Raw genomic sequence first — 24,347 nt, forward strand, 5'->3', positions numbered from 1 at the left:
TGTTTATTACTGGCACTTTGCGTTTCTAGATTTTGTTCATAACTAAGCTATAGAAACGTTGGGGTGATTGCATTTTCTCGCCCTATATGTCGCCGTCTTTCTATCTTAAATCCAGTCCAACCAGTGATTTTTTATTTGTTCTATTTGTGTTTTCCTGAAACATTCCACACGCGCACATGTTATGTCATTTAGGGATGGGTAATTGAACTTGCATTGATTCGAGGTAAGAAATAGTAAACTAATAATGGCAGGCAGTTCTTATCGCACGGACATGCAGAAACGTACCCCCGGCATTTTTTGAACTGCCAGACGAGTACAGAACACCTGCACGCATTCCTAAAACAAGTGACAGAGAGACGGCAAATCAATTTTTTATATACCTGTACATCAAGCCAAGCTATTGTGCATACATAGGGCTCCATTGGTGTTCTGAAAGTTAGTCGTTCTTTTCAGTCTGAGAGCGTGACTCGTACCTCTTCAACTTTTTAGGTGAGTATATTAGGACTTAACTAAATATTAACCCACGGGTGCACGAGGAAAAGTTACGGGGGAGCTCAAGCCATTTTGCGTGGTTTCAACGCTAGACCTTAATGGCAACGAGAATTTTTTATTCGGGTTTGAGCCTCGGCCGTAAGCTGCCTTTTTCACTGCCCAAACATTCTGAGCGGGTACGCGGAGATTCTGGATCGGCATGTTGCCGTCGCAGAAAGTGGTAATTTTTTATTCGGCCCAAGACCATCTGAACGCACCTGACAGCGTCATTGGCAACTGATCCTGAGCGAACATGTAACCAGTCTTGAGAGCTTTATAAAGTGCGTACTGAGAAGCTTACTGGGAGCTTGAGAGGTTTATAAAGTGTGCACTGAGGAGAAGATGTGGGTGTAAAGTTTCGCCAAGAGCAGCCACAATTCTTCCACATTCATATCACAGACGGAGACATACGTGTGCTTCAAAATCTGAAAATAAACACAAATTTGTGCTAGCTGCTGATAGAGTTTGGACATGGTACGAAGCGCGAAATAAAGGCGGGGTCACAAGAAAGAGCACTTACACGGAACAGGCGCTTACGTGCCCATATGGTGCCCATTTCGTTCTTAGACAGGATAAAACTAGCGCCCGTTCTGTGTAAGTGCGCTTTTTTGTATCTCGGCTTTTCCCTCGATTTTCACCATCTCAACATTCAAGTTAACGTCATTGACCAATCCCGTTGATTGGCATGTTATCACCCTGAATGTCGTTATGAACTCCGTACTGAAAGCTACAAGTCTTTTTTATAGTAGGTTTACAGAATCAGCGGAGAAATATGTGATGTAGTCGTAAAGTATCGCGCGGGAAGCCGTAGTGCGTTCTCATTGAAAGCCTGTAAGCATGCTGAAGTGTACCACGAAAGCCGGGTTCTTTTGTGGCGATATGAGAGCACTGGTTACCTAGCTTGCCTGGTACTTTGCTTCTGTTTCATTCCTCGTATGGCAAGGGTTTTGTTACATTTTTTTTGCAAAGGGACATGCAGTTTTCTGGCCATGGGCTGCTGACAACGAGGTGTTTCACCTCATGAGAAGAATTGCTCCTGAACTATTTCCGGTATTCCTACAGCAGTGGTTTATTATATAAAAAATCAACGACCCTTTCCTCAAAAAAATTTTAAAACCCCGAAGGCTGATAGTAAATAGGCAATGCGCAACATGTGACGCTGAGCTTCATCCAACTACTGTATAAGTGCATATATGTGTAATGTTGCTTCTATTTATATAACTCAAGTTTTTTTTAAATCTAAATTTATTTCGATTGTAATCTTAAAATTAAATCTTTAAATGTTAGTGTTTCTTATCATAAACCCTTCTTATTTTAAGTTTTTTTTAAACTTCGCGCTCACGAGCGCGTGCCGGCATCGACGCCCGCTCCTTGGCCGAAAGAGAAATCTGTGGCCTACTCATAGCCCTGCGAACGGGAAGTCTGATCATAATCATCATCAGATCTCATTAAGTGGGCTCTACTGTACGGTGTTAAACGGACGCACATCGCATGTTCAAGTCAGCCCTTCGAAGCTTCGCTTGAAAATTAGATTTAAGGCTGTTCTCAGAGAGACGCGCAGCATTATTGCAGGCGCTTGCGTCACGCCAACCGAAAATAATTTCGGCTGAACGAGGGCCAATGAACCGACTGCCTTTAAGAGAGTTGTCAGTGTTAAATATTAACCGAGCCTTTTGCAAAGGAACACCAATTATCTGTTCAGTGGTAATTTAAATATCGGCCATTCAGGCCGTAACGTCTACGTTTCTGTGATCCGCAAAGGTGCAGGTCGGGGGAATATATTTTGATATTTTCTTGGCGGTTTTCAACGGTACCAAGGATCTCAGGATGTTGCGTTCCGCCGAAAAATGCCGATATGTTTCTTCGTATTCCCCCCTTGTTTTTTAAATCTCGCGTCTAGGTATCAAGGGACGTAACCAGTCGTGTATACTATCACATTGCTCGTCACATTAAGGCGCTAACTTTTGGCTAAATTGGCTAAAGCAGGACATCACAGGTGGGGTTTGCACACTGGTTCTGTATGGAAAAAGTTTTTCAAGCCTATTTATTTTTCTAATTGAGTCATGATCAATAGTTTCTTCAGAAAACTTTATCAATGAAAAAAAAAATCATCGGAAACTTAACGCCGAATGTATGTAACTAATGCAGTCGTGAAATGTAACAATCGCGCTATGAGGGCATGATCCAACTAATTTCTGTGCACAGATGTAAGGTGGTCTGCATGAATTCGCAGTTGCGATTTTAAGGAAAATATCAAAATGCGCTTTTAAGTACTTAGGGCTGCAAGTAATAATTGGGTATACTGAAAAAAATGCTACCAGAAAAATAAAACAAAAAAATCAGTGGCTCTGTTTTAAGAAAATAGGTTAGTTTAAAATGTAATGCTAAGCTTTTGATCCATAATCTGTACCAATCCCAAAACTTACAATTGCGCTATTATTTTGAGGAAAATAGCAGGTTTTCTAAAATCGTACAATTCCCGCATTTCTTGTCGATGCTCTACTCGGCTCTCTACAAGGAATAAAATGCAGGAACATAAAAGGATGCCACGAAAACAGTCGTTATGCACTCGTTGATATGTAGGTAAGAAATCACGAGTACCTTTTTTTAGAAGCGGACTCAGAATTTAAATGCTAAGCGTAATTTGTGGGAGTCCGAACATGATTTTAAAGTTTGTTGTGTGGATTTTCAAGGCTGTTTTTAAAACTGTGGTGCCGTACTCACCTGAATCACATAAAAACTTTGCGCAAATTAGACAACAGCAGAAATTGGGGCAGGCTTCCTTTAAACCTGCCCTCGAATTGCTGTTTTGATTAATTCAAAGGTACGGCAATTAGTCGTGGTGGGAAAGGTTAGATAAAAACATGGCGTATCTTGCACCAGGCATGCAAGGCTGGATAAACATTAATCCTGGAGGCCCCTATCCTTTCGTTGGAGACCCGGCTGTTGCATCTCACATGGATTTCAAAACTTGCCGCTGAAAGTTCTCCATGACTGGCAGGCCCGCAACGTTTTAAACGTAGGCTTTCACACTTCTCCCAAAGTAGGACTGCGTTAGCATGCGCTAGAACCCACGGCAACCGGCTTTGCGAACTCGGCGTTTGTAGCGAGAATTCGGCGTCTGTGCAACCCACTTCAGGCGCGAATGCACATGAACTGGCCAGTAGAGCAGCACGCTAGAGATCACGCCACGACCACTGGCCAGTGTAATCGAAGCGCAAGTGCGCTCGTTATTTTTTCTCGGTATATTTTTCTGGTAACATTAGACCGTGGAACGTTACCGTGAAACTGCATAACGTGAAAAGCTAGAGCAGCTCTTCGGTTAAAACGCAACACATAAATATTTCCCAGATCATCCCACTATGTGAGGTTTGTTGACCAGCGAAGTAGCATTAGGAGCACCATATGATAGTACGACTACATTTGCATGACAATTTAGATGAATTTTTTTGTGGCCGGCATGGCACTTCTTGAGCTGTGCGCGGCAGGGCCGGCCCTACGGCGGCGATTACATTCCACAGAACGGGTGGGCTCAAGGTCTCTATCCGCAGCGCTCCCGGTGTCGTTCCTCATACCAGCGCCTTATCCGCTTCCAGAGTGTGCTCTTTCATGTGTGACTCGGCAGCTAAGGCTGCCGATCCGATCCGATAACTTCAGCGGCTTCAACGATCCGATAACTTCAACGGCCTGAGGTGAACCATCCTTCGTCATGGTCGAAGTGCGAGATATCAAGGAGCACCGTCCCGATGTCTCGGCTGCAGATGAAGATGTGGTCGTTTTAACGCAAGACACGAGCAGAACCACATTGATTGTGGAAGATGACTTCGTTCTAGAAGATTAACTGACCGGGGGAACTAGCAGGTCGAGACCGAATACCTTAGACAAACGGAGGCCTCAGGCTGCGGGGGGAGCGTCTGACGAACGCATGGCCGTTCTGCGAGACACGGATAGTAGCACAGTGATTGTGCAGGAAGACCTACTTCGAGAATAATCCATTGGGGTATTGTCTGTCGAAAGATTCCATCCAGTGTGAAACCACCATTAGCCTCGTTATCGTGCGGAAACACTTGGACTGAGAGGACAAGCTCACTGGGCGGACCAGCCTCGTGATAGCTCGATTCTGAAGTTGCCGGGGACGCAGGTGAAGGTCTGCACCGCCTGCGAAGCCGAGCTCCACTCCTCATGGAGAGCTAGCCCATATTCGCCATCCTCGCTGACGATTCAGTAACTTTGGCAGTGAAAGAGAAACCACCTATCGTTAATAACCAAGAGCCGGTTATCGAAGACGCATGACCGGAATTCTCAGCTGAGGACGCAGCTAGGGACGTGGCAGCACGAGTACAAACAAAAACGATGTCCTCACTCTTTCAGCGCTTAAGAACTACGGCACCTACAAGGAGTCGCCCCGAAATCAAGCGGTGCCCTTTCTGGCACTGTGGCACTAACTCCCGCGCACAGCGCACAGCGTCTAATATCATTGTACCCTCGATTGATTTCGTGCGTCTTTCCTTTCTATTTCCCGGGAGGCCTTCGGAAAATTCTGGCGCCGAAGGGTGAAGGGGGCATGTATGCCGCGTATTTCTGCCGCCGGCGGGACGAGAAGCAGCGCATTGATCAACGACGGACCCGGCTCGCCGGCAAATAACTAAACAAATAAACCGTCACTGCTCTGCAGCAACCAGAAAATTCAAGCAGTCTCTCGAAGGCCGCTGTAAATTTCACTGTGCTAGGTTCGGACGATTCGAAAAGGGGCAGCCTGAAAATGGCGGACGTTCGGTTTGTAGTTTTTAATATTCCGGTTTACCTTCGTATAAAAGGCCCGCTCGCACCGAGACCAAGCAGTATTGTTGGAAGGTCCTGATGGTACCGTGGCGTCTGTTCATGCGTGCATCTTGACTGGAGATCCGACTCTTTGAATACTCCAACGCGGTCCCGGATTCCTGAATATCCGTGTTCATCATCGGACGGCTGGCCTACACCGTGGCAACACTTCGCAGGTAGCCAATTTCGCCTCCGAGACAGCGATGCATTCGCGGCCTGGGGAGCTATTCCAGAAGGCCCGAGATTGAGCCAAACTCGGGAAACAGCGAGCTCTAGCGACGCCCACGTAACGTAATGATATTTCGAGGCGGAGTTGAAGCGCTTTAAAAATGCAATTCATGCTACTTGCTGATTGTTGGTGTGACATAATCGGTCCAGAGCAGCGCGTTCCAAGGAGGCGCGACTAGGGCGTGGCGCGTTTTTCACTGCTGTTTCTCGTTCCACTGCTGCACCGGTGGCTACTGGGGGCAAGCAAATCCAACTTCAGTACTTTATCGCACTTTTATTAAATGCAGAGCACTTCTTTAACTCACGATGTCACCCGGCGTTGGCGTGCCTCGGCGTCCGCAACAGCCGTTCCAGGTGAGCCCTCGCCCCCACTCCTCCTCTCCCGCATCACGCTACCCTCCTCGCATTCAACAACAGGTCCGCACCTCTCCCCCTACACTATATAAAAAAATAATACTTACCGGCGCCTGGTTTCGATCCCACGACCCCGCGGGCGGAACGCAAGGTACATGGTGCTCTACCCACTGCGCCACAAAGCCGACACAGAATGGAAGGCTACGAACGCGCCTTATATCCTTGACTCATTCAAACTACGTCAAGAAGCTGCTGATACAACGCATTCACTACCTGTGGGCGGAACGCGAGGTATATGGTGCTCTTCCCACTGCGCCACAAAACCGACACAGAATGAAAGGCTACGAACGCGCCTTATATCCTTGACTCATTCAAACTACGTCAAGAAGCTGCTGATACAACGCATTCACTACCACCAACTCCCTAAACACTAAACGTTAACGCAATACCCCCACCCCCTATGCGACGCATTTACTCGAGTCCCCTTCGCGGGGAAATGGGCCATTTTTTAATAATCTGTATTCCACTACAAAGTTCATTTATTTTTTATTTTAGGCGTTCTTATGAGCTTTTTGTTTGAAATTTGCCGTCGTAAAGCAGTTTTTGCCCATTCCTGCCATCGGCGGCAGACAATATGCAATCACATGACTAAGGCCGACTGGCAAAAAAAGAAAGCGAGTGATGGAAACGCGCCACATTCAAAGTAATTGCCGCTCGGTGCTATCAAAACCCTCTGTCCGCTTGCAGATACGAAATTTCCTATAACCACTTCAGCCTGCTTACGTGATTTGAAGGCGAAAGCTTGTCGATTCTTAATAACAACTGATACATTGTACTTGCAATACTTATTAGCAACTGATAATTATACTTGCGGTAATTCTTAATTGACATATTCAATTGCGTATTTTTCCTCGCTTTTATTTCTTTGTCTTTGGGCATGAATTTTGGCATTCGGCGGGATTCATTTCTGCGCGTTTGCGTCAGTTTCTTCTCTTTCATTTTGTAGTGAACTCGTCAGCAAGAAGACTGCCACACAGCACAGCCTCCCGATAATCGTGGTTCTGCGCAGCTGGTGTGCACCTGTCATTCCCATGTGCCATCACGTTCACGTGTCACGCATTATTCTACAACTTTTATTTTCCAATTCACAGTTTTGTGAATTTTCAAAACGGAGCCCATTCACTCCTCAAAGCTCTCAATTGCGGGCAAGTCACCCAATTAGCCATGTGCTACAAAGGAAGGAATAGCAAGAACTACAGCTTTTCAAATTTGTTTCCTTTATTTCAATTTGCTAGTCACAGCTCTTGTTCGACAAAGCTCTCCACAGTCGTTGGTTTTTTTAGGGACTCTATATCTTCATTTTTCTTCTGGCGTCACCCTATTTCTCTCGGTCTCAATCTTCCCTTCCCAAGGTTTTCATGATCCGCTTCCGGCCAGAGGACAAAGACGCTGGACAAAACCCGTTGGAATGCGTAAAGATCGCCTCCGATAATCGACACACGCCATTGATTATATACTATCCTGTCAGTAAAGTTTTCGCAAGAATGGTGTGACATGAAACGCCTCAAGAAAACCGTCTGCCGCGCTGACGATAAATGAAGCGCACGGTCATGCAACGCCACATTGGAAAGTTTTGCTAGCAGACGATAACTGAAGCACGGGCACTCGATGGAAGCATTTCCATCGAGTGGTCGCGACTGAAGCGTACGCTCTGGCTGTAGACGGATAAACGCATGGTAGAACCTTCGGAAGCCACTGTCCGGCTAACCACCTAAAAATAGGCGAAAAACTTGTCTTCAGTAATCCTGCAGCGCACACACCGGCTGACTGTCGACTGAAGGCGGTCGCTGGTGCGGTCGCTACCAACGCTTCCGTGGAAGGTGTCCGTCGCGTAAAACCGCAGCGCACGCAGCACTTGCTCCTCGGCAGTTATGAAGCTAAGGCAACCTCAAAGTCGTCGCAGAAGGGGCCGAGTGTCAGATGGCTGCACAGCCAATGCAGAGTACTTCCGAGAGACGAAATTCCGAGCTTGAAATTCCTCCTCCGCTAAAGGAAAAACTCTGTCGGCATAGATATATGCCTGCTATGGCGACCGTGAACCATGATCTATGCCGCAGCAGCCGCCAAAATAAGCGTCACGAGTTCAACTCCGCCGCGCAATATCTCTCCCGAGTTTCTTCCGAGTTCTCGTGTAAATCACACACACCCAGCCCATTCGTGGGCACGGCGCAGCGACCGAAGCCCCACCACCCAACTATGGCTGCTATGGCGTCCACATCGCCGATGGGGTAGCGTCGCAGCCACGAAGTCACTTGCATTTGATGCTCCGGTAGCAAAGCTTAGCAGAAAACAATGAACGAATGACGTCCCCAGGCCAGCGTCAGTCAAATGCTGCCACAGTCACAAGGGGGGGAGGGGGGGTTTGGTCCGAACGAAGTGCTCGCTCTAGTCCGGACGATAGGAGTGGCCAAGACGACAAGATTTCCCCATGGCAGCCGTATTCATACACAGAAAAAAACACAATCGATGACAAATGACACACCTTCAACGTCTAAAACGCACTCGTAAAATGTTGAAACACGCTCATTACACGATAAATAGGGGCGATGTCTGATGCTACGCCCGCCGTCCGCACGTAAACAAAGCCGGTCAGTCTGACAGTCTGGAGAAGGGTGCGTTTCCTTCGCTGCAGTGAACTTCCTAGCTTACTTGTTTTGGGCTTGCGCTGAGCTGCACTGGAGCCGCCCTCAAACCATGTAGCAAACAGATTTCAGTTGAAGAACAGAACACCGGGAAGATCGGAGCCGCTCCGCGCCGCTTTAAAGGGCGGAGCTTTAAAAGAAGGCTGGGGCCAGGCCGGAGTTTTAAAAGGAATAGCTGGGTTATCTACTTTGCATAACGGAGTGCATATTGCAACTCGATTCTAGACGGCGCTGCACGCGGATGTTCGTGCAAGCTGTGTTTTTTCAACGTGAGCGGCCTCAACTGGGCGCGCTGATAATGCTATGCTTGCTCCGCGCGATTGAGCCGGTATCACTTGAGGTTTATCGGATGCTGTACTATCACTACTTTGTTAACTCGAACAGCTGGAAACTGGGGACCGAGCTGTCTCGGGCCTTCTGGAATAGCACCCTGGTGTGTGAATACCGTAGGATTTTCCTGTCTTCCATAGGCATCGAAGTGTTTCTATTTTACTTAACTTCTCTACGTTGTAGCATTCGTCTTGTTAACTCTCCTAAACTGTACCATTGTGGTTACGCTTGAATTCCTTGTGGTTGTACTATTTTGAGGTACCATTCTTATTTTAATGTTATTGTGACTGTTCCGTGCTTCATGTGTTGAAACTTATATCTCTGTTTTTTGGGTCCAAGGCTTTGTCTCGTTCTTGTCGCTCCTATCGGCGAAAGCCGCGCATCAGACGGGCATCCCCTTATCACTGGTAATGCGTGAAATCGAAGGGTTGGTTTTTCTCGACAGAGCTGACGACCCGGTCTTCTCGTCAACGCCCCTACAAACGGTGACAGCGCCTCTGAGAGCCAATAGGTATTCTTGGCATCCCCGCTTCACAAAGTCATTCACTTTATGCTGCCTGTACCCCTAATGCTTTAAAGTATCAGAGCAATTTCAATATACTTCATAAGTATCAGAGCACGGCAGTGCAGTGGACACGTTCAGAAATGCAAAGCCGTAGGTGCCACTGTCGCTGAATCGTAAGATGAAAGAAAGAGTATTGGCCTAGAATTTACTGCATTTTCTACTTCGAAAAGGATGGTAGAGAGCTGCTCGAAACTAACGCCACTTTTAAATGCAGAGCATTTCTTAGCCTCGCCTCTTCCTGCGTCGGACGGCGTCCACAGCTCCGCGTCCGCAGCAGGTGCGCCTCTCCTCCTTCCCTCCTCTCTCTCAACAGCAGCTGGCGCACGCATGCGTCGTAGTCAGCGCGTTCGCTCCGTCGCGGTCTCGGCGTAACAGGTGCGCAGCGCGGTGGGGCGTGGAAGGGCGCGCGCTGCTTGCGCATGCGCGCTTTCCCCCCCGTACTGCTCTCCCTCTACTTGATTGATTGTGGGGTTTAACGCGCCGACGCAACGCAGGTGATGAGGCGCGCCGTAGTGGAGGGCTCCGGATTAATTTAGACCACATGGGGATCTTTAACGTGCGCCGAAATCTCGTACACACGGGCGTTTTAGCTTTTCGCCTCCATCAGAAAAGCGGCCGCCGCGGCCGCTCTCCCTCTACTGAGCGCGCTGCAAATATAAAGCGGCTAGCGGTCGTTCGTGCTTCAGTCACTCCGTTGCTCCTTCCTTCCTTGGTTGACGCTCGCTCCACCCTAACGCGACTTTACTCTCCTCTCTCTACCCCAAACCAACACCAACGCAACTACGACCCAACTACCCACCCTAACGCGACTTTACGCGGCGTTAACGACCCCCAATGCTCTGCATTTACTCGTGTTCCCCTCGCGGGAAGGCGCGGGAATTTTTTTTCCTAGCGTTTTAAGGGGTTGCCTTTGAGTAATCGTATATTTCTTTATAAAAATTCTCCCCACCACAGACCACATTCGGCAATGAGGTTTTAGGGGATGTGGCTAGTATAGAAGTAGCTTTGTTTCTAGAAACGCAAGAAAAGTCGGCATGTCTTCTTTTACCTCGTGACTGGCTGTACAAAATGCTTGATAGAGCATTGCCCGATCCCTTGTCCCTGAAAAACCATAAATTTGAAGATACCGTGTACATTGCCATCCTCGAAGCATTCAGCGTTGACGAATCTGGCTGTCAGTCACGGTGATACCGAAAATGCAAATTAAGGTGTCCCATGTCAATAAAGCTCGACATGTTCTGATAACGTCCATCTTAAGTTATAATTTGGTCTGGGCGTAGATAGGTCAGATCGAATAAAATGTCCTATTCAATAATATCATAACAACCAATTTAAAGAAAAGTCTAGTGGCATAAAATATGAACAAAAGTACAGACAGGAATGTAATTTAGAAAACAAAGCACCAATGGAGCACGGCAGTCTGGGTTTCTGATTGGCAGATGCCCCGAGCTAGCCAACGGACAATAACTGGTCAGAACAAACAGCAATGATCCTGAGTTTAGCGCCACGAGCGCGACCACGGTACAATATTCATGACTATATCCTTGGTGTCTCAACGTCGACAGTTACAAACACTACATTCACTTGTCCTGGTTAAACGACACTCAAAACTCCTGACAACAAGAACGGGCATGAAGTAGAAAGAAGTGGGTCAATTAAAGAGCAAGAGGTAAATACCCCATTACTAGATAGTCGGCACTTGTTTACGTTTCGTGAAGCTTTCGACCACGTCAAATTTCTGAATTGTCGCGAGAACCTTAGAAAATACGCAGCCATGCCCAAGAAAAATAAATTTGGTTTGCCATTATCCAATTAAATCAAATTTTGTGTGGTTGATTTGCCTTGGAACATAACACATTGAAGATGCAATTTCCATCAGAGAATGCGGATAATCGGAATGAAGGAAGATACAGAAGGCCTAGTCTAGCAAGAGGGGCTAAAGTCATAGAGTTTCATACTAATATATACTAGAGGGAAATCTGGTGCCACTGTTTAGGGGAGCCGCGCTTCAGCGAGCGTGCCGTCATGTACCGGGCAGGCACGTTCCACTTGTCCTTGGCATGGCTCATGAACACGCTGAAACGTTGACTATGGCTGCAAAAAGGCAACAATATTACCGTAGATGGTTTATGAAATTTGTTTTGTAGTTATAAAATTGAACCTCCAAAATGTCAGTAGTTTTTTAGAAGCCTAATGTACGACGAACAAAAAAATATTACTTTTATTTGTTGATTTCGGCTTCGAGACAAAAAAGAAGCCGTATGGCTAGCTAAGCCAAGCAGGCGAGGAACGTCGCTAGCAGCAATTGCGTGGTATGAAACTTTATAGGCTAAAGTGAACGAGACGGAGGAATAGCGCCTTCGATTGCTAGAAAGTATACAACGCGGAAGGTGAAACCAAGAAAAGATACTTATTTCACGAACAAAGGGCTGGCTGGTCATCGAAGTGTTTTAGAGCGAAATAGTGACGCGAATATAGTTTCAGGGTTAATTTCTACGTAAATCGTTTTGAACGTTAATACACCAAGGCAGTAGATCTAGGCTGCGGCAAGATGAAAATAAACTTTACCGTCGGTGCGATCAGAAGTGGGCAAGCCTGGAACGCACCTTAACTTACGAACATTAAATTGTGTGGTATGTCAACTGCACCACTTTCCCTGAACAGATTTTGTAACTTCATGCAATTTTCAGTCATTTTTGAAGCGGGGAATATATTGAAAACGGAAATTGTATGCCCGTTTCCGCTCAAAATTATACGGAGTGTGTTATTAAAGGATCCATTAGAATGGGTCTCGATGGCTCGTCTTTTTTTATTTGTCCTTTCAAGGTCAAGAAGCACACATCTTCGGCAGCGAAGTCATTTTGGCTGCCCTGTGCGATACTGTGCCGCTGCATGACGAACAGCCTTCGTCAAAATTTTCTAGGCTATGGCGAAAGTACTTAGGCCGTAGAAATTTCAAAGTACAAACTTTCCTCTCTAGCGAGGATGAAGTGCTTTATAGCGGAAAGCTAGAGCAAACACCTTTATTTTTTACTGTCAAAACATTTTGGTCACAGGTAAAACTTAAGCTTACGGTTTGAATTATTTGGGACCCAGAAATTTTTCGCGTTGCCTTGGAACGTTTTAAAAAGACTGTACGTACTAGCGGGATTAATTGAAATACGAACAACGGAGCGCGTGGCTTTCAGTATACATGCCGCACATCGTGGCGACAAGCCGCGTATGCGCAGCGCGAACAATTTACGAGAGTTCGTGACCAACCCCAACCTTGATATGGAAAGACCATCGCATTTCCATCGTCCGTTGGGCGCTTCGCACGAAATAAAAAAATTAAGGAATATAGCATAGCAGCGTGCGCCGTTTTCACTCCGCGCAGCTGCGAAGTTAGATAACGCTCGCGTGAGCGGGCGCCGAACGCGGCGGGAAGCCAAACCAAATCGCTCACACGCCGAACGACGGTGTTTTCATATCAACGTTGGCCACAAACTCTCGTAACCTGTTCGCACCGCGCATACGCAGGCCCGTCACCAGGATTCGTGGCATGTACGGAAAGCCACGTGCTCCGTTGTTCGTATTTCGATTGATCACGATAGTACTGCAAGTTTCTTAAGCTACCAAAATATTATATGTAGCTGGTAGGTACGAAGCTCCGAATGGTATTAAGGCTGGCTACCCATGATTAAGAAGAAAATCGGCGACGCACACACCAATTGGCAGTAAGCTGTACCCTAATTCCCAATTGCTTTGAGACAGCTCAAATTCCAGCCCTTAAGGAACAAAAAGAAGGGTGTCTTTCCCACGTAAAGTGCATTTCTAATAGATATCCGGTGCATCTCTTAACAAACCCCACGCTGCATCCAATGATGATGCGTTTTTAACCTTTTTGGGAGAGACAAAGGGTCGCCAACTGCTTGCCGACCTGGAGTCCAGTCGCAACCTGCTGACCTCCTGCCTCAAAAGTGCCACACTTGTCAAAGAGAACGTAGACCTCTCAGCGGGACACAATTACAGTCTTGGCACGCCAGCCTTAACAGATGACAAACTATTGGAAGCATTTCATGAGAACCAGTATGCGCAACTCTGCCCAGCACATTCTCAGAAAATATCAAGCCGATGCTGAATCATTCTAGCAGTCCGTGGCACACACTACGTTCTAGCCAGTTGCCGCCACCGCCAGTAAAAAAATGCAGCTCGAGCACGTTGGATTTCACCAGCCTGTCACTGCCGCATCGAGTGCTTCCCTACAATTGACGCAATAAAACTACGAATCCCATTTAATTCCTCGCAAGATATGAAAATCAAAGGGGTGTTAGCTGCTTGCAACCTTACCGGCTTCGTAAAAGCCACCTACTTAAAATTGGACCGCGAAAGTGACTAGATTTTTTTCCAATAATTCTTGGTATCTCATGAAGCTCCCAAAGATATCACCAAGACGAGAGGAGTGTACACGTTGTAGCAAATCTAGCTACCCATGGCCAATAGTGAATGCCCACGAAATCGATCAAACTGCAGGATGCCTAATGCATTACGAAGCCGTTTTTAGCAACTTGTCGAAAAGGCGGTCACCGACGGTCTCTCCGTGACAGTAAAGACTGTGCCTATGGCCGAAGATCAATGTAATTCACATGGAGCAAACCCATGCTTCAAACACAACTTTAACAGCGGGGCTGTTGTACTTCGAGCCTTTTCGTCCGTCTGCTGAAGGTCGTTCGTCATGCAAGTGTAGGAGCAGGTTCCCAGACCCACTGATAGTGGACGCCCTGGTCTCGCAGGGGTGGTTCCGCTCCCTCCAGCAAAGGGATAGAGAGGGGGAAAGAAAACCCCGCCACTGACGTTTAGGGCCATATTCTCGACTTCGTGAATTCTTCGTGAATTTGTGGGAAGCTTTCTATGATTGGCATTCATTTTTGTCACGTTCTTCCAACTGACTAGTGGCTGTATGTGCTTTCGTCACTTTCATGTTGCATGGCGTGTCGTTGCAACAATTCCAAAGTTTGGATTTTTTTCTCAATAATGAAGGTAAGTTTTTCTTGGCCGGTAATGAAAAATCAGACAAAATGAAACAGACACACCAACGGAGTCGTGACAAAGTGGTTGTGTGTTCTTTTGTCACTTGAACATGTAAGAATGTTTCCTTGCAACATTTCTAAAGTCTGCCTTTTTTTCTCGCAATGAACGGGCGTTATCCTTGTCCGGCGGAAAAAATAAGACGAAATAAAAAAGGCATGACAACGTACGCCAGCTTTTTCTGTTCAACAACAGTATGACTTGTAGTCCACGCCCTCTCTGTGACTGGCTGAGAAGACGTGACGTAATATAAACAGTTGGCGCAGGGAACGTATTCATCACACATTGGCAACTTCAGTACGAGCAAAAGTCACGTGATTTCATGTTACAGCTTGGAAATGGCTATTGGAATCGCCGGGAAATCGGAGAAAATTCTATTTACCTTCGTAGCCGCGAATTCGCAAATGGCGCAGTTTCGCACGTGGCGCGGTTCAAAACTGTTTTCTAGCGAAAGAAACAATATTCGAACAGCTTTTAAGTCAGCGTTAAATGACGATAAAAGTAACCTCCTGTTTTTTTTATTTTACGTGCGGCAATAAAATAGCAATTACTGGTTTGGCGTAACAGCAACACAAGAGGACAGTATATCCCTCTTTATTACATACAACCCAAGGCAATGCATTCGTCAACGGTCTTCTTGGCAACATGGCTGGCCACAAGAACTAATTCAAGAGAAAAATAACAAATGTAAAACAGCTGCGGCTCAGCTCAGCTAACCCTGGATATGCAAAGCGAAAGCTTGATTTAGCCTAGCCACCATAGCCTGGTTAAGTCTTGGTTTCACTGGGTCAGCCTTTGATTTAGCTGCAATTAATGCTTACGTGTACACTCATTCTTAAGCCAGGTATGACGGCGGTGCGTTTTGGTTTGGTCCCGCTTCCGTCATTTTGCGAGCCGACGTCTCACTGTTCCTCAGTCTAAGACGCTATCTTCGGGGGCATGGCATTGTGGACCCTCTCCAGTGAAGGAGATTGCCGGGCGATGTCCGGGGTTTAGTTAGACGCCTTTCGCCGCCGACGGTTCAAAGCCCTCAGCTTCCGCGCAAAGCTCAGAGAAGACGGCCCGAGCTAGCTCTCATCCATGGCCAAGCGCTCACCGACTGGGCGAGCGCGGCGCTCCTCTTAGCCAGGCGTGCGGGCAGTCAAGTGATCAGGTGTCGACCCAGGTGTAAAGAGCGCATGTGCTAAGCCCGTGACGGCGGCATTGGCTAGGGCATATGACTGTGGCGGAGCTCGGCGCGGCGAGTCATGTGATGGATTCCCGCTAGGAGGCGTCGCTTGAAAGAAGGCGCAACGTCGAGCTCTGCAATCTGTGCGCATCGCTCCAAGCCAGCGACCCTGTTACCCGAACCACCCGGTCTACTCCATTCAGCAAGTCTCCAGGATCATTCTGATCCATCATTTGTCGCATTTGACCACATACACGTTGTGAACCACGCCTCCGAAGGCGTAGTCATGCCTGGGATACGCCAAGCCTAACCAAAGAGTTCGAATTCGGTGCCTTGCAACGGCGCGGTCACCGCTGTCGTCACGTGCCGCCGATGCATTTCCAGCCGAGGAAGAGGAGCAAACTTTATTAACACTGAAGTCGAGCGGGATCGTGGTCGGGGTCCTCATTCCAGGACTCCGTTGGTGCGGCCTGCCGTCTTCGCCCTTTCAGCGAGCCAAAGCTGCTTACTCAGGTCTGACCTGGCAAGCTCACTCTCCCACTGCTCGTGAGTTGCATTAGGGATTGGATCAAGGTCTGGGTTTGACTGGCAGGCCCAAAGCATATGGTATAGCGTAGCTTGGCTGCCGCAGTATTTGCACAGGGGGTAGTATAACGTGGGGTGGATGGTGTGTAGCCGCGTGGGGTGTGGAAATGTGTTGGTTTGAAGCCGTCGAAGGGTGACTTGTTGTTCTTTTGTTAATTTTTCTGCCGGTGGCGGGAAGGTGCGTCGTGTGAGCATGTAGTGTTGGGTGATGTCGTTGTATGTGATAAGTGAGTGACGGGTCCTCTCATCATCCTCTTGCGGCGCCCGGCGAGCAAGTTCTCGGGCGTAAGCGTGCGCCGCTTGATTACCGCAAAGAGACAAGTGAGCAGGTGTCCAGATAATCTTGACTGTTCTCTTGGGGGGATTCTGGGTTATAATTCGTGCGGCTACCTTAGAAATTCTTCCAGCCGTGTACGTTCGACACGCCGCTTGTGAGTCCTTAATGATGGTCGTGGCTTGGGTCTGCGTTATGGCTAGTGCAAGTGCCACTTCTTCTGCTTCGAGGATGCTGGACTTACGAAGGGTGACACTTGTAATGAGAGAAGTGGGGGTGGCGACGACCGCTGTTTTGGTGTTTGCACGCGCGTAGTCCGCTGCGTCGGTGAAGACTGTCGTAATCGAGTCGCCGTATTGTCTTTCGAGGGCCAGCGCCCTGGCCGTTCGTCTGCCTTCGTGATGCTGGGGGCTCATGTTTATTGGCAGAGGGGGAACGTTTAGCTTGGATCTTATGTCCCAGGGTATGTCTACCGCAGTATCTGTTTCCGTTGGCGACATGAACCCTACGTTCTAGAGTACTTGGCATCCTGTGGGAGTAATACTTAGTCGCGATTTTTGGGCATTCAGGTGCGCTTCCGTAAGTTAGTCTAGGGTGTTATGTACTCCCAGAGCCATCAGGCGAGCGGTAGAAGTGCTGGTAGGAAGTGCGAGGGCTTGTTTGTAGGCCTTGCGTATGATGGTGTCAATCTTCCGGCGTTCTGTTGCCAAAAGGGTGGCGTAGGGAGCGACGTACGTTATTATCGAAATTATGAAGGCTTGGACCAAACGCAGCATGTCCTGTTCCTTCATGCCATGATTTTGGTTGGCAATGCGGTGAAGCATCCTGACAAGTTGGGCGGTGGACGAGTCCAGTTTTTTTATTAGTTGGGTGTTTTTGCAATCTGCCTGATATATCATGCCGAGTATTTTGATTGTTGGGGTGGGATGGATTTTGGTCCCATCCATTGTGATATAGATGTCCGTGGTTGCATCTCGGAGGCGTTTTTGCACCATGACGAGCTCCGATTTCTCAGGCGCGCAAGTGAGACCACACCCTTTGGCGTAGGCATTCACCGCGTCTGCAGCCTGTTGGAGGCGGTCCTGCATGGTTCCTGCCGACCCTTTGCTTACCCAGATAGTGATATCCGAAGCACGCGCTCTCGCCGCCGAAGAAACCCCTCGTGCCACCGAAGAAGCTCATCTTGGCTGCACCGGCATGCCCACGGAAGGAGCAAGCTCGCCCAGCCACGACCTGCCAAGCCTGCCTGCCGATAACAACGATTCATGCCAGCTGAGGTACGCCGTCAAGTGGCGCGACACTGCCGCACCAGCAGCATCGACAGTGCACGCAGCCTAGAACTCCTCTTAGCCGGGTGCAGCGATATCGTGGCCAGCTATGCTCGCGCCACTGAGCTGCTTCAAGCTCGGGGGAGGAGACCTCTCCCTCTTGTCGCTGTATCGTCGACCGCCATGCCTTTCCTCGTTACGTCTGGCGACCATTGTGAAGGCGTCGAAACGCAGCACAGCCCTCCCGAAGCCAACGCAGACGGCCAGGTGGTCAGCATGAACTCAGCGCCACCAAAAAAACGTGGCCGAGACCCCGCCGATGGTTCGGGAGACGAGCGAGAGTACGCCGAGGATAGACCTGGTGACATTTCTACAGTGGACCCAGAGACGGCGGGCACTGCGCGCGCCCCGACCCCCAAGAGCCGCAACCAGAGCAGCGATGCTGCGAAATGGGTGACACTGTGCCAGGCTGCGAAGATCGGTAGGACACGAAAGGCCAAGCCGCGCTCTCACGTGAGCTCCCCTGCGCATTACCGGCCCCTTGCTACCTCCCCTGAACAGGTCGCGATGGCAGCTGCTACGGTGAAGTTTCCTCAGCCCCCTGCTGCCTCGTCGGATGGTGCCCCAGCTACCTCGCCGAGTGGCGCCGCGCTCGCCAACGAGCGCTCTCCAAAAATGTAAGCCTGGCGTATCTTTAAGGCTCTGCTGGGGCCTACCACCACCATCCAGAGTCCCCTGCTCGCGGTCGCCATATCGCTGGGCATCACCGAAGAGGCCCTGGCGGAGCTGTTCGTCGACCAGTTTTCCAGGGCCGCTCAAACCCCGCCTTCAATTCTTGCGGCCTCACTGGAGGTTGCGCCAGCCGCCCCGCACGATCAGAGAGTGGTGTCCCTCTGTTCCACAGACATCACACTTCGTGAGCTGCAAGCCGCCCTGAATCGCTGCCCCAAACGGCGGAGTGTTCCTGGTATCGACGGGGTGACGTACCAGATCCTGCGGAACCTAGACGTGACTCTGCTGGAGCCGCTTCTGCGACTATTTAATCGGGCCTGGCAGACTGGTGTCCTCCCGCCACCCTGGCTCGTGGGGCTCATCTCGGCAATTCTCAAGGTCGGCAAGCCCCCGGCACAGCCTGAGTCCTACCATGTCCCTGACGTCGGCTGCTGCGAAGGTCATGGAGAGTGCAGCCATGGCCCGTCTTGAGTGGATCTCGGGCCACAACGCCGTCTTCTGGGAGCAGCAAAGTGGCTTCAGGCGGCACCACTGCACGGCTGACTCCCTCGGGGACGTTATCTTCATGCTGGAACAGGCCCGCCACGACAAGGACGTGGCCTTCCTGCTCCTGCTGGATTTGCGTTCGGCATTCGACACGGTCGGCCACGGGGCCATCCTGGAGGCCTTGGACGGCATTGGCGTTGTGGGGCGCCTCGGAGGCTACATCCGTGCATTCTTGCGTGACCGGACACTGCGGGTGAGGGTCGGCCGGGAGACCAGCAGTCCTCGAGACGTCCGCTCCGGGGTGCCCCAGGGGAGCGTGCTGAACCCGTTCCTATTCAATATGGTGCTGGCTCCTCTCCCCGACTGCATCCCTCAAGGCTTGCGATACCCGGTGGAGGTGGCGCTGTACGCTGACGACGAGACACTCTGGACCCATGGCCCCACCAAAGACTGCCACACAGTCAAGGCGTGCCTCGAGGAGGCTCTGGGAGCAGTTGCAACCTTCTTCTAGAGCCGTGGCTTGCAGCTGTCGGAGGCCAAAACGCAGGCCCTTATGCTACACCCGGGAGGATGCAGGGCTCGACGGGCAACACAGCCCATCACACTCAACGGACGGCCTCTTCACTGGCGGCTGACCGTGAAGTACCTGGGGCTGCTCATCGACTGCCGGCTCACATGGGTGCCGGCCGCCGAAGCCTTCCAGGCACGCAGCGCACGGGTGTTCCAAGGGGTGTGGCCGCTTCTGGCTGCTAACACCAAGTGGCGCAGCACGTGTTCCACGGCATGGCCTCCGCAGCTGGGCTGTACGCGCTTCCACTCGCCTACCTGGGACCTCGACACTGGCAGGATTGGAGATCGACCAGCGCCGCTCCATCCGCCTCTGCCTGAGCCTCCCCTCCACGTCCCTGGTGGCGGGGACTTACACCGAGGCGGGCACCTGGCCCATGGAGATGCGGGCCTTGCAGACGGGGCAGCGGCACATCCAGCGCCTGATGACCGCACGCGACGGGGCTGCGCTCCTGCAGAGGTTCCGTAGCCGGCCCAACTCGCACATGGGAGCGCTGCTCACTATCTTAGAGGAAGGGATCGAAATGCCGAACCGACCCCGCCTGGAGCCGCCACCACCAGACGCCGGGGAGGCTCTGCAGATCACCACGACCCTCCGCGGGGTCTGCAACAAGCGGACCACACCACCCCAGGCCATCCGCCCCGAGGCGGCCGCCCTGCTGCAGGACGAGCTGAGCAGCTACCTCCATCTCTTCACGGACGGCTACGTCAAGCACAGCACTGCGAGGGGGTGGCTGCGTGCGTGGTGCCTGAGCTGGGAGCCAGCCGGAGCTGCCGCCTGCCTTTCCCCACTTCCACACGGGTGGAGCTCACAGTGCTGCACCTGGCCGCCGACCTCCTCCTCGAGAGGGCGCCCCAGAACCACCCCGGGGCGGTCATCCTCACTGACTCCAGGACTGCCCTGCTGCGGCTGCACGCGGCCTACCAGCCCACTAACAGCAGCGGCTACCCGGAGCGATCCCTTGCAGCCAAGCTGCACACTGTGGCCTACCGAGGCTGCGACCTGCGGCCCCACTGGCTTCCGGGCCACAGTGGCATCCGGGGCAACGAGAACGCCGACGCCCGAGCCAGGGAGGCCCACCAGGAAGGCACCACAGTTTCCCAAGACGTCACCGCCTTCGAAGAGGCCCACACCACCCTGGGCCGCATGGTGCAGGCGATGAAACCCGACCCTCGCATTGTGAGTGGCCTGGCGCCACAGCCGCTGCCTGCACGCACCAGCAGGGATGCCCGCTGCCTGCTTCTCCGCATGCGGCTCGACTGGTGCAATGTGGCGGAGCGCCTGCACCGACACGGGCGGAAGGACTCCCTCAGATGTATGGACTGCCCGGAACCAGAGACGCTGGATCACCTACTCTGCTCCTGCCCCGCCATGCGGGCCCGTGAGCAGAGCTCCACCGAGCGCTCCAGCGTCAAGGCCTTCCCAGCGCCGGCATGGAGGACCTTCTGTTCCCGAAGGGGCCTGCGGCAACCCAACGGGAAGTCTTCGCCGATCTGCTCCATTACCTGGAGACAACCGGCCTCACGCAGCGGCTGTAGCCCGGAGTGCAGTGCCCGAACTGATGTGCCCGGACTGACAGCTTTCTATGACTGACTCTTTCTAGGACGGACTGACTGACTCTAGGACTCTTTGTACCTTTTTCCCTCTCTCTTCCTCTGTCTCTCTCCACTTTATCCTGTCACTCCCCCTCTACTGCCCTTCCCCTGCACTGGGTTGTATGCAGGTGAGCTCCCTGCCGAGCTCAAAATATCCCCAGTGCCTTTCCTTTTCCTCTCCCGCCAATAACAAACAGTCATGCAATGCGTTGCCAAGGTTACGGAACAGCTGCGGTCAAATAAACGTCAAATTTCTGCGACGGTGGAACTCTACTCGACTAGGTTAATAAAGCTTTGTTGTAAAATTGGCTGTTTTCTTCATTTCTGCACTGACTGAGTTCGAGCTTGACGATTAAGGGAATCGGCCAGCATCAGTATGCTCTGCCTTTATCCGGCGTAGAATTTCGCAGTCCTTACCGTGTCATGCAATCGATCGTCACGGTGTGTTGTGTGCCGCTGATGCATAAAATGTTATCATAGCAGCCAACGGTATCATGGCGGAGGGGTCGATCGGGAAGGTGAAAACGCTACAAACAATGTGCAAGTTATTATTGTAGCAGCAGCTGTACTATGTCACTAAAAGAAATTGACATTAATAAATTAATACGAAACAAGGAATAGGCGGTGATCATGAACTTCTCACACGGCTTTCCCTCGCATTCGTATCAACGTTTTGATCACCTTGTGATGCTCATGTCAATTTTAGCCTTAAGGGACCCTGCAACAATTCTTCAAAATTTTTTTTTAAATCTTAAATGATTGCAGAACGTTGTCACCCAACACACCCAGTACTCACATTAAAGGGTCGAAAAGTAGTTTAGCTCAAAATTACTGCTCTACGCCCATCAGATAACTTGTAAACTCGCTCAAAAGATTCTTCTGTTTTTCCTGTCTCTTGACGTTCTTCGACGGCTGGAATTACGTCGCAAAGGCCATGTAGCGGCTGTTGGCCGGTTTTGCTTCGGTTGCAGCAATGAATGCTTTTCTATAGCAACTTCATAAAAAAGCCACAAAACCAAAGCAGGAATGGAAGGTTTATCTGGTGCGACGAGCAAATCGTGCAGTGCCGCTCCGTGCTGGCGATAACTATAGCTTTCGCAGTGGTTCCAGACGCGAAGGAAAGAGTGAAAGCGCTTATCGAAAGTGTTGCAGGATCACTTTAAGAAATTTGTTTCTTGGGACAGCCTCAGCTGCCGTCATAATTGTTTACTCTGTAGCAAGTGTGGGGATCTTTGTATAGGGACCGGGCAACTGGACGGGTGGCGCCACCACTCGGCGCTCCCTTCGTTAGTGGAATGAGCCGGGGCATTGGACTACGCAGCCTGCCGTTGATTTTTCCGCGTTTGCTTTGGTGCTTTGAATGTTTTGGTGGTGTTGTGTGCGGATATGTGTGGCGAAACAAAGTCTTGACAGATGTGTTGGGTTCTTAGATGCAATAACGGCTACGCAAACTTGTCGGACGCTTCTAAAGTTGGGTATCGGCTACAATGGCATGAGCACTTTTTGCAGCTGTCTACGCTTGGCTCCACCCGTTCTGAGTACAAATAAAACTACTATTATTAGTATTTTTTTAAATGCACTAACGGCTACATAAACTTATTTGACGCTTCTAAGTTTGGGAACGGGCTACACTGACATAACCTCTTTTTGCAGCGTTCTGCGCATGGCTCCGCGCGATCTGAGTAGGAAGAAAACTATTAGGAATATTAGCATTCATTTCTGCCACTTTAAATTATCTGCACTGGTTTCAATGTCCATGGTTTCCACGGCAGCCTTAGCGCTGGGATACCTCGATACGTGTTCTTTGAAGAGAAAGGCAATTGCGTACGAGATGGATTACCGTGTAGCCGTAGAAATGCTGCGGTAGTTTGCACTTTCTCTCTGTAACCGTGAGCTTTGTGCCTTCGGTTTTTGTGAGCGACACTGTGACAGCATGGGAGCCTGAAAGCCGAAGTGGAAATCCCACGTTTGTGGTGGTCATTTTATCAAGAGCCAAATTTATTCACCCACCCAACAGCCCAAGGTACAAACCATCCCTCCTCCCCTCCCCATTTTACCACCTGCGTGGAATAAAGGCTGGCACCGATAGTTAAAACATGTGACAGTGTTAACGTCAAGCGGTGTTTTTTAATGCTTAAGTATAATTTACAGAGTACATAAAAAATCGTGTAATGCCTTGTGAAGACACCAAAAACGCGGGATTAGTTGCCTCAAATATGCGTGCAGCAGCCCGAGTCCTCCAGCACAGACGCATTTCCGACCCGCTGAAGAAGTTTAGATTAAATTTGGAGAGGGGTGCATGGAAGTTCAAAATTAAACAGGAAAATCATCTAGCCCTACGTCTAATAATTAGGATGGTTGAACGCAAAGCTTTCTCCGTGCGAAATCGAATGGGAAGGTCAAGTCAAGGACGCTGCGATCAAAAGACCAAACTGCGTGATGGTCAAATTCGGAGCTCAACTAGTAAAAGTTTAAATCCAGAAGGCAACCAAGGAAAATCACACGAGAAAGCTTTGCAACAGATGATCGTCGTTAGACGGAGGAGTGCATGATTTTTCGAGCTTACTAGGTGGCAGCTTGTAAACCGACCGCAACATTCAGTTGCGAAACTGAGTACAGGTTTCGGGCACTCTCCTGTCTCGCGTCCTTCAACCACGCAGGAATTGGTTTTTGAAAAACCATTAACCACCTAGCCAGCAACCATTGGAATTCTTGTAAAGCAATGCTTCTCCACGACGAGCAATGACGTTCTACTATCATGCGATATTTATTAAGTAAACGATCCCCGATGACTGTAGTAAGATCATTTCTGTGAAATTAAACACGTTTCAGCCGTAGTTAATGAAGTTACGGAAGCGTAGCCCATCACAATTTCTGTTTTGAGGTAAATCTTAGATGGCATCCCCCAAATTTGTCTTTCGCTTGTTTACGACGCCATTTAGTCATCAACTGCCAAAGGCCGGCGCCGCAGCATTCCTGGATCGGTTGCACACACCGGCTTTGTGGGAGCATTTACTGAAATATACTCCTTGATACGCGAAAGTGCATGCAGGCATGAAAAAATTGCATGAAG

The 24,347-nt window shown here is 49.9% G+C and overlaps 1 protein-coding gene across 1 annotated transcript in view; it reads left to right on the top strand.

Annotated features, from left to right (window-relative positions):
• The first annotated feature begins 397 nt into the window (after nt 1-397).
• LOC144148828 (vitamin D 25-hydroxylase-like) overlaps nt 398-24,347 on the top strand; it is a 59,631-nt gene continuing 35,681 nt past the window's right edge. The window contains exon 1 of the mRNA XM_077680348.1: nt 398-489. The gene's annotated coding sequence lies outside the window, so the exon portion shown is untranslated. The remainder of the gene's footprint in view (nt 490-24,347) is intronic.

Source organism: Haemaphysalis longicornis, unplaced genomic scaffold (genome assembly GCF_048455015.1).
Source record: "Haemaphysalis longicornis isolate Haplotype H1 unplaced genomic scaffold, Haemaphysalis longicornis Haplotype H1 scaffold_1, whole genome shotgun sequence".
NCBI classification, from domain to species: Eukaryota; Metazoa; Arthropoda; class Arachnida; order Ixodida; family Ixodidae; genus Haemaphysalis; species Haemaphysalis longicornis.